We start from the raw sequence: 8,895 nt of genomic DNA, 5'->3' as shown, positions 1-8,895 counted from the left end.
CAGTAATACAGGTGCAAAGCAGCCTAACCATGAAGAATATGTGGTTGATTTCACTTTTCCATAGCATTGGGCCGATTTACAGGTGAAATGTCGTTTCCAGCCTTCAGGAGCAGTTAAAGGCTTCAAAACCCTCGTTTTCAGCCTTTTCAGGCTCTGAAACGCTTAAAGCCACCTTCGCATGGAAGCGACTGTAACTCGGGTTCAGAAGCTTTCCCATACAAATCTCCCAGTAATACAGGTGCAAAGCAGCCTAACCATGAAGAATATGTGGTTGATTTCACTTTTCCATAGCATTGGGCCGATTTACAGGTGAAATGTCGTTTCCAGCCTTCAGGAGCAGTTAAAGGCTTCAAAACCCTCATTTTCAGCCTGTTCAGGCTCTGAAACGCTTAAAGCCACCTTCACATGGAAGCGACTGTAACTCCGGTTCAGAAGCTTTCCCATACAAATCTCCCAGTAATACAGGTGCAAAGCAGCCTAACCATGAAGAATATGTGGTTGATTTCACTTTTCCATAGCATTGGGCCGATTTACAGGTGAAATGTCGTTTCCAGCCTTCAGGAGCAGTTAAAGGCTTCAAAACCCTCATTTTCAGCCTTTTCAGGCTCTGAAACGCTTAAAGCCACCTTCGCATGGAAGCGACTGTAACTCCGGTTCAGAAGCTTTCCCATACAAATCTCCCAGTAATACAGGTGCAAAGCAGCCTAACCATGAAGAATATGTGGTTGATTTCACTTTTCCATAGCATTGGGCCGATTTACAGGTGAAATGTCGTTTCCAGCCTTCAGGAGCAGTTAAAGGCTTCAAAACCCTCATTTTCAGCCTTTTCAGGCTCTGAAACGCTTAAAGCCACCTTCGCATGTAAGCGACTGTAACTCCGGTTCAGAAGCTTTCCCATAAAAATCTACCAGTAATACAGGTGCAAAGCAGCCTAACCATGAAGAATATGTGGTTGATTTCACTTTTCCATAGCATTGGGCCGATTTACAGGTGAAATGTCGTTTCCAGCCTTCAGGAGCAGTTAAAGGCTTCAAAACCCTCATTTTCAGCCTTTTCAGGCTCTGAAACGCTTAAAGCCACCTTCGCACGGAAGCGACTGTAACTCCGGTTCAGAAGCTTTCCCATACAAATCTCTCAGTAATACAGGTGCAAAGCAGCCTAACCATGAAGAATATGTGGTTGATTTCACTTTTCCATAGCATTGGGCCGATTTACAGGTGAAATGTCGTTTCCAGCCTTCAGGAGCAGTTAAAGGCTTCAAAACCCTCATTTTCAGCCTGTTCAGGCTCTGAAACGCTTAAAGCCACCTTCACATGGAAGCGACTGTAACTCCGGTTCAGAAGCTTTCCCATACAAATCTCCCAGTAATACAGGTGCAAAGCAGCCTAACCATGAAGAATATGTGGTTGATTTCACTTTTCCATAGCATTGGGCCGATTTACAGGTGAAATGTCGTTTCCAGCCTTCAGGAGCAGTTAAAGGCTTCAAAACCCTCATTTTCAGCCTTTTCAGGCTCTGAAACGCTTAAAGCCACCTTCGCATGGAAGCGACTGTAACTCCGGTTCAGAAGCTTTCCCATACAAATCTCCCAGTAATACAGGTGCAAAGCAGCCTAACCATGAAGAATATGTGGTTGATTTCACTTTTCCATAGCATTGGGCCGATTTACAGGTGAAATGTCGTTTCCAGCCTTCAGGAGCAGTTAAAGGCTTCAAAACCCTCATTTTCAGCCTTTTCAGGCTCTGAAACGCTTAAAGCCACCTTCGCATGTAAGCGACTGTAACTCCGGTTCAGAAGCTTTCCCATAAAAATCTACCAGTAATACAGGTGCAAAGCAGCCTAACCATGAAGAATATGTGGTTGATTTCACTTTTCCATAGCATTGGGCCGATTTACAGGTGAAATGTCGTTTCCAGCCTTCAGGAGCAGTTAAAGGCTTCAAAACCCTCATTTTCAGCCTTTTCAGGCTCTGAAACCCTTAAAGCCACCTTCGCATGGAAGCGACTGTAACTCCGGTTCAGAAGCTTTCCCATACAAATCTCCCAGTAATACAGGTGCAAAGCAGCCTAACCATGAAGAATATGTGGTTGATTTCACTTTTCCATAGCATTGGGCCGATTTACAGGTGAAATGTCGTTTCCAGCCTTCAGGAGCAGTTAAAGGCTTCAAAACCCTCATTTTCAGCCTTTTCAGGCTCTGAAACGCTTAAAGCCACCTTCGCACGGAAGCGACTGTAACTCCGGTTCAGAAGCTTTCCCATACAAATCTCTCAGTAATACAGGTGCAAAGCAGCCTAACCATGAAGAATATGTGGTTGATTTCACTTTTCCATAGCATTGGGCCGATTTACAGGTGAAATGTCGTTTCCAGCCTTCAGGAGCAGTTAAAGGCTTCAAAACCCTCATTTTCAGCCTTTTCAGGCTCTGAAACGCTTAAAGCCACCTTCGCATGGAAGCGACTGTAACTCCGGTTCAGAAGCTTTCCCATACAAATCTCCCAGTAATACAGGTGCAAAGCAGCCTAACCATGAAGAATATGTGGTTGATTTCCCTTTTCCATAGCATTGGGCCGATTTACAGGTGAAATGTCGTTTCCAGCCTTCAGGAGCAGTTAAAGGCTTCAAAACCCTCATTTTCAGCCTTTTCAGGCTCTGAAACGCTTAAAGCCACCTTCGCATGGAAGCGACTGTAACTCCGTTTCAGAAGCTTTCCCATACAAATCTCCCAGTAATACAGGTGCAAAGCAGCCTAACCATGAAGAATATGTGGTTGATTTCACTTTTCGATAGCATTGGGCCGATTTACAGGTGAAATGTCGTTTCCAGCCTTCAGGAGCAGTTAAAGGCTTCAAAACCCTCATTTTCAGCCTTTTCAGGCTCTGAAACCCTTAAAGCCACCTTCGCATGGAAGCGACTGTAACTCCGGTTCAGAAGCTTTCCCATACAAATCTCCCAGTAATACAGGTGCAAAGCAGCCTAACCATGAAGAATATGTGGTTGATTTCACTTTTCCATAGCATTGGGCCGTTTTACAGGTGAAATGTCGTTTCCAGCCTTCAGGAGCAGTTAAAGGCTTCAAAACCCTCATTTTCAGCCTTTTCAGGCTCTGAAACCCTTAAAGCCACCTTCGCATGGAAGCGACTGTAACTCCGGTTCAGAAGCTTTCCCATACAAATCTCCCAGTAATACAGGTGCAAAGCAGCCTAACCATGAAGAATATGTGGTTGATTTCACTTTTCCATAGCATTGGGCCGATTTACAGGTGAAATGTCGTTTCCAGCCTTCAGGAGCAGTTAAAGGCTTCAAAACCCTCATTTTCAGCCTTTTCAGGCTCTGAAACCCTTAAAGCCACCTTCGCATGGAAGCGACTGTAACTCCGGTTCAGAAGCTTTCCCATACAAATCTCACAGTAATACAGGTGCAAAGCAGCCTAACCATGAAGAATATGTGGTTGATTTCACTTTTCCATAGCATTGGGCCGATTTACAGGTGAAATGTCGTTTCCAGCCTTCAGGAGCAGTTAAAGGCTTCAAAACCCTCATTTTCAGCCTTTTCAGGCTCTGAAACGCTTAAAGCCACCTTCGCACGGAAGCGACTGTAACTCCGGTTCAGAAGCTTTCCCATACAAATCTCCCAGTAATACAGGTGCAAAGCAGCCTAACCATGAAGAATATGTGGTTGATTTCACTTTTCCATAGCATTGGGCCGATTTACAGGTGAAATGTCGTTTCCAGCCTTCAGGAGCAGTTAAAGGCTTCAAAACCCTCATTTTCAGCCTTTTCAGGCTCTGAAACGCTTAAAGCCACCTTCGCATGGAAGCGACTGTAACTCCGGTTCAGAAGCTTTCCCATACAAATCTCCCAGTAATACAGGTGCAAAGCAGCCTAACCATGCAGAATATGTGGTTGATTTCACTTTTCCATAGCATTGGGCAGATTTACAGGTGAAATGTCGTTTCCAGCCTTCAGGAGCAGTTAAAGGCTTCAAAACCCTCATTTTCAGCCTTTTCAGGCTCTGAAACGCTTAAAGCCACCTTCGCACGGAAGCGACTGTAACTCCGGTTCAGAAGCTTTCCCATACAAATCTCCCAGTAATACAGGTGTAAAGCAGCCTAACCATGAAGAATATGTGGTTGATTTCACTTTTCCATAGCATTGGGCCGATTTACAGGTAAAATGTCGTTTCCAGCCTTCAGGAGCAGTTAAAGGCTTCAAAACCCTCATTTTCAGCCTTTTCAGGCTCTGAAACGCTTAAAGCCACCTTCCCATGGAAGCGACTGTAACTCCGGTTCAGAAGCTTTCCCATACAAATCTCCCAGTAATACAGGTGCAAAGCAGCCTAACCATGAAGAATATGTGGTTGATTTCACTTTTCCATAGCATTGGGCCGATTTACAGGTGAAATGTCGTTTCCAGCCTTCAGGAGCAGTTAAAGGCTTCAAAACCCTCATTTTCAGCCTTTTCAGGCTCTGAAACGCTTAAAGCCACCTTCGCATGGAAGCGACTGTAACTCCGGTTCAGAAGCTTTCCCATACAAATCTCCCAGTAATACAGGTGCAAAGCAGCCTAACCATGAAGAATATGTGGTTGATTTCACTTTTCCATAGCATTGGGCCGATTTACAGGTGAAATGTCGTTTCCAGCCTTCAGGAGCAGTTAAAGGCTTCAAAACCCTCATTTTCAGCCTTTTCAGGCTCTGAAACCCTTAAAGCCACCTTCGCATGGAAGCGACTGTAACTCCGGTTCAGAAGCTTTCCCATACAAATCTCCCAGTAATACAGGTGGAAAGCAGCCTAACCATGAAGAATATGTGGTTGATTTCACTTTTCCATAGCATTGGGCCGATTTACAGGTGAAATGTCGTTTCCAGCCTTCAGGAGCAGTTAAAGGCTTCAAAACCCTCATTTTCAGCCTTTTCAGGCTCTGAAACCCTTAAAGCCACCTTCGCATGGAAGCGACTGTAACTCCGGTTCAGAAGCTTTCCCATACAAATCTCCCAGTAATACAGGTGCAAAGCAGCCTAACCATGAAGAATATGTGGTTGATTTCACTTTTCCATAGCATTGGGCCGATTTACAGGTGAAATGTCGTTTCCAGCCTTCAGGAGCAGTTAAAGGCTTCAAAACCCTCATTTTCAGCCTTTTCCGGCTCTGAAACCCTTAAAACCACCTTCGCATGGAAGCGACTGTAACTCCGGTTCAGAAGCTTTCCCATACAAATCTCCCAGTAATACAGGTGCAAAGCAGCCTAACCATGAAGAATATGTGGTTGATTTCACTTTTCCATAGCATTGGGCCGATTTACAGGTGAAATGTCGTTTCCAGCCTTCAGGAGCAGTTAAAGGCTTCAAAACCCTCATTTACAGCCTTTTCAGGCTCTGAAACGCTTAAAGCCACCTTCGCATGGAAGCGACTGTAACTCCGGTTCAGAAGCTTTCCCATACAAATCTCCCAGTAATACAGGTGCAAAGCAGCCTAACCATGAAGAATATGTGGTTGATTTCACTTTTCCATAGCATTGGGCCGATTTACAGGTGAAATGTCGTTTCCAGCCTTCAGGAGCAGTTAAAGGCTTCAAAACCCTCATTTTCAGCCTTTTCAGGCTCTGAAACCCTTAAAGCCACCTTCGCATGGAAGCGACTGTAACTCCGGTTCAGAAGCTTTCCCATACAAATCTCCCAGTAATACAGGTGCAAAGCAGCCTAACCATGAAGAATATGTGGTTGATTTCACTTTTCCATAGCATTGGGCCGATTTACAGGTGAAATATTGTTTCCAGCCTTCAGGAGCAGTTAAAGGCTTCAAAACCCTCGTTTTCAGCCTTTTCAGGCTCTGAAACGCTTAAAGCCACCTTCGCATGGAAGCGACTGTAACTCCGGTTCAGAAGCTTTCCCATACAAATCTCCCAGTAATACAGGTGCAAAGCAGCCTAACCATGAAGAATATGTGGTTGATTTCACTTTTCCATAGCATTGGGCCGATTTACAGGTGAAATGTCGTTTCCAGCCTTCAGGAGCAGTTAAAGGCTTCAAAACCCTCATTTTCAGCCTTTTCAGGCTCTGAAACGCTTAAAGCCACCTTCGCATGGAAGCGACTGTAACTCCGGTTCAGAAGCTTTCCCATACAAATCTCCCAGTAATACAAGTGCAAAGCAGCCTAACCATGAAGAATATGTGGTTGATTTCACTTTTCCATAGCATTGGGCCGATTTACAGGTGAAATGTCGTTTCCAGCCTTCAGGAGCAGTTAAAGGCTTCAAAACCCTCATTTTCAGCCTTTTCAGGCTCTGAAACGCTTAAAGCCACCTTCGCATGGAAGCGACTGTAACTCCGCTTCAGAAGCTTTCCCATACAAATCTCCCAGTAATACAGGTGCAAAGCAGCCTAACCATGAAGAATATGTGGTTGATTTCACTTTTCCATAGCATTGGGCCGATTTACAGGTGAAATGTCGTTTCCAGCCTTCAGGAGCAGTTAAAGGCTTCAAAACCCTCATTTTCAGCCTTTTCAGGCTCTGAAACCCTTAAAGCCACCTTCGCATGGAAGCGACTGTAACTCCGGTTCAGAAGCTTTCCCATACAAATCTCCCAGTAATACAGGTGCAAAGCAGCCTAACCATGAAGAATATGTGGTTAATTTCACTTTTCCATAGCATTGGGCCGATTTACAGGTGAAATGTCGTTTCCAGCCTTCAGGAGCAGTTAAAGGCTTCAAAACCCTCATTTTCAGCCTTTTCAGGCTCTGAAACCCTTAAAGCCACCTTCGCATGGAAGCGACTGTAACTCCGGTTCAGAAGCTTTCCCATACAAATCTCCCAGTAATACAGGTGCAAAGCAGCCTAACCATGAAGAATATGTGGTTGATTTCACTTTTCCATAGCATTGGGCCGATTTACAGGTGAAATGTCGTTTCCAGCCTTCAGGAGCAGTTAAAGGCTTCAAAACCCTCATTTACAGCCTTTTCAGGCTCTGAAACGCTTAAAGCCACCTTCGCACGGAAGCGACTGTAACTCCGGTTCAGAAGCTTTCCCATACAAATCTCCCAGTAATACAGGTGCAAAGCAGCCTAACCATGAAGAATATGTGGTTGATTTCACTTTTCCATAGCATTGGGCCGATTTACAGGTGAAATGTCGTTTCCAGCCTTCAGGAGCAGTTAAAGGCTTCAAAACCCTCATTTTCAGCCTTTTCAGGCTCTGAAACGCTTAAAGCCACCTTCGCATGGAAGCGACTGTAACTCCGGTTCAGAAGCTTTCCCATACAAATCTCCCAGTAATACAGGTGCAAAGCAGCCTAACCATGAAGAATATGTGGTTGATTTCACTTTTCGATAGCATTGGGCCGATTTACAGGTGAAATGTCGTTTCCAGCCTTCAGGAGCAGTTAAAGGCTTCAAAACCCTCATTTTCAGCCTTTTCAGGCTCTGAAACGCTTAAAGCCACCTTCGCATGGAAGCGACTGTAACTCCGGTTCAGAAGCTTTCCCATACAAATCTCCCAGTAATACAGGTGCAAAGCAGCCTAACCATGAAGAATATGTGGTTGATTTCACTTTTCGATAGCATTGGGCCGATTTACAGGTGAAATGTCGTTTCCAGCCTTCAGGAGCAGTTAAAGGCTTCAAAACCCTCATTTTCAGCCTTTTCAGGCTCTGAAACCCTTAAAGCCACCTTCGCATGGAAGCGACTGTAACTCCGGTTCAGAAGCTTTCCCATACAAATCTCCCAGTAATACAGGTGCAAAGCAGCCTAACCATGAAGAATATGTGGTTGATTTCACTTTTCCATAGCATTGGGCCGATTTACAGGTGAAATGTCGTTTCCAGCCTTCAGGAGCAGTTAAAGGCTTCAAAACCCTCATTTTCAGCCTTTTCAGGCTCTGAAACCCTTAAAACCACCTTCGCATGGAAGCGACTGTAACTCCGGTTCAGAAGCTTTCCCATACAAATCTCCCAGTAATACAGGTGCAAAGCAGCCTAACCATGAAGAATATGTGGTTGATTTCACTTTTCCATAGCATTGGGCCGATTTACAGGTGAAATGTCGTTTCCAGCCTTCAGGAGCAGTTAAAGGCTTCAAAACCCTCATTTTCAGCCTTTTCAGGCTCTGAAACCCTTAAAGCCACCTTCGCATGGAAGCGACTGTAACTCCGGTTCAGAAGCTTTCCCATACAAATCTCCTAGTAATACAGGTGCAAAGCAGCCTAACCATGAAGAATATGTGGTTGATTTCACTTTTCCATAGCATTGGGCCGATTTACAGGTGAAATGTCGTTTCCAGCCTTCAGGAGCAGTTAAAGGCTTCAAAACCCTCATTTACAGCCTTTTCAGGCTCTGAAACGCTTAAAGCCACCTTCGCATGGAAGCGACTGTAACTCCGGTTCAGAAGCTTTCCCATACAAATCTCCCAGTAATACAGGTGCAAAGCAGCCTAACCATGAAGAATATGTGGTTGATTTCACTTTTCCATAGCATTGGGCCGATTTACAGGTGAAATGTCGTTTCCAGCCTTCAGGAGCAGTTAAAGGCTTCAAAACCCTCATTTTCAGCCTTTTCAGGCTCTGAAACGCTTAAAGCCACCTTCGCATGGAAGCGACTGTAACTCCGGTTCAGAAGCTTTCCCATACAAATCTCCCAGTAATACAGGTGCAAAGCAGCCTAACCATGAAGAATATGTGGTTGATTTCACTTTTCGATAGCATTGGGCCGATTTACAGGTGAAATGTCGTTTCCAGCCTTCAGGAGCAGTTAAAGGCTTCAAAACCCTCATTTTCAGCCTTTTCAGGCTCTGAAACGCTTAAAGCCACCTTCGCATGGAAGCGACTGTAACTCCGGTTCAGAAGCTTTCCCATACAAATCTCCCAGTAATACAGGTGCAAAGCAGCCTAACCATGAAGAATATGT

Source organism: Echiichthys vipera (assembly GCF_963691815.1).
Source record: "Echiichthys vipera genome assembly, chromosome: 18".
Lineage (NCBI taxonomy): Eukaryota > Metazoa > Chordata > Actinopteri > Perciformes > Trachinidae > Echiichthys > Echiichthys vipera.
This window is presented reverse-complemented; position numbering follows the sequence as displayed.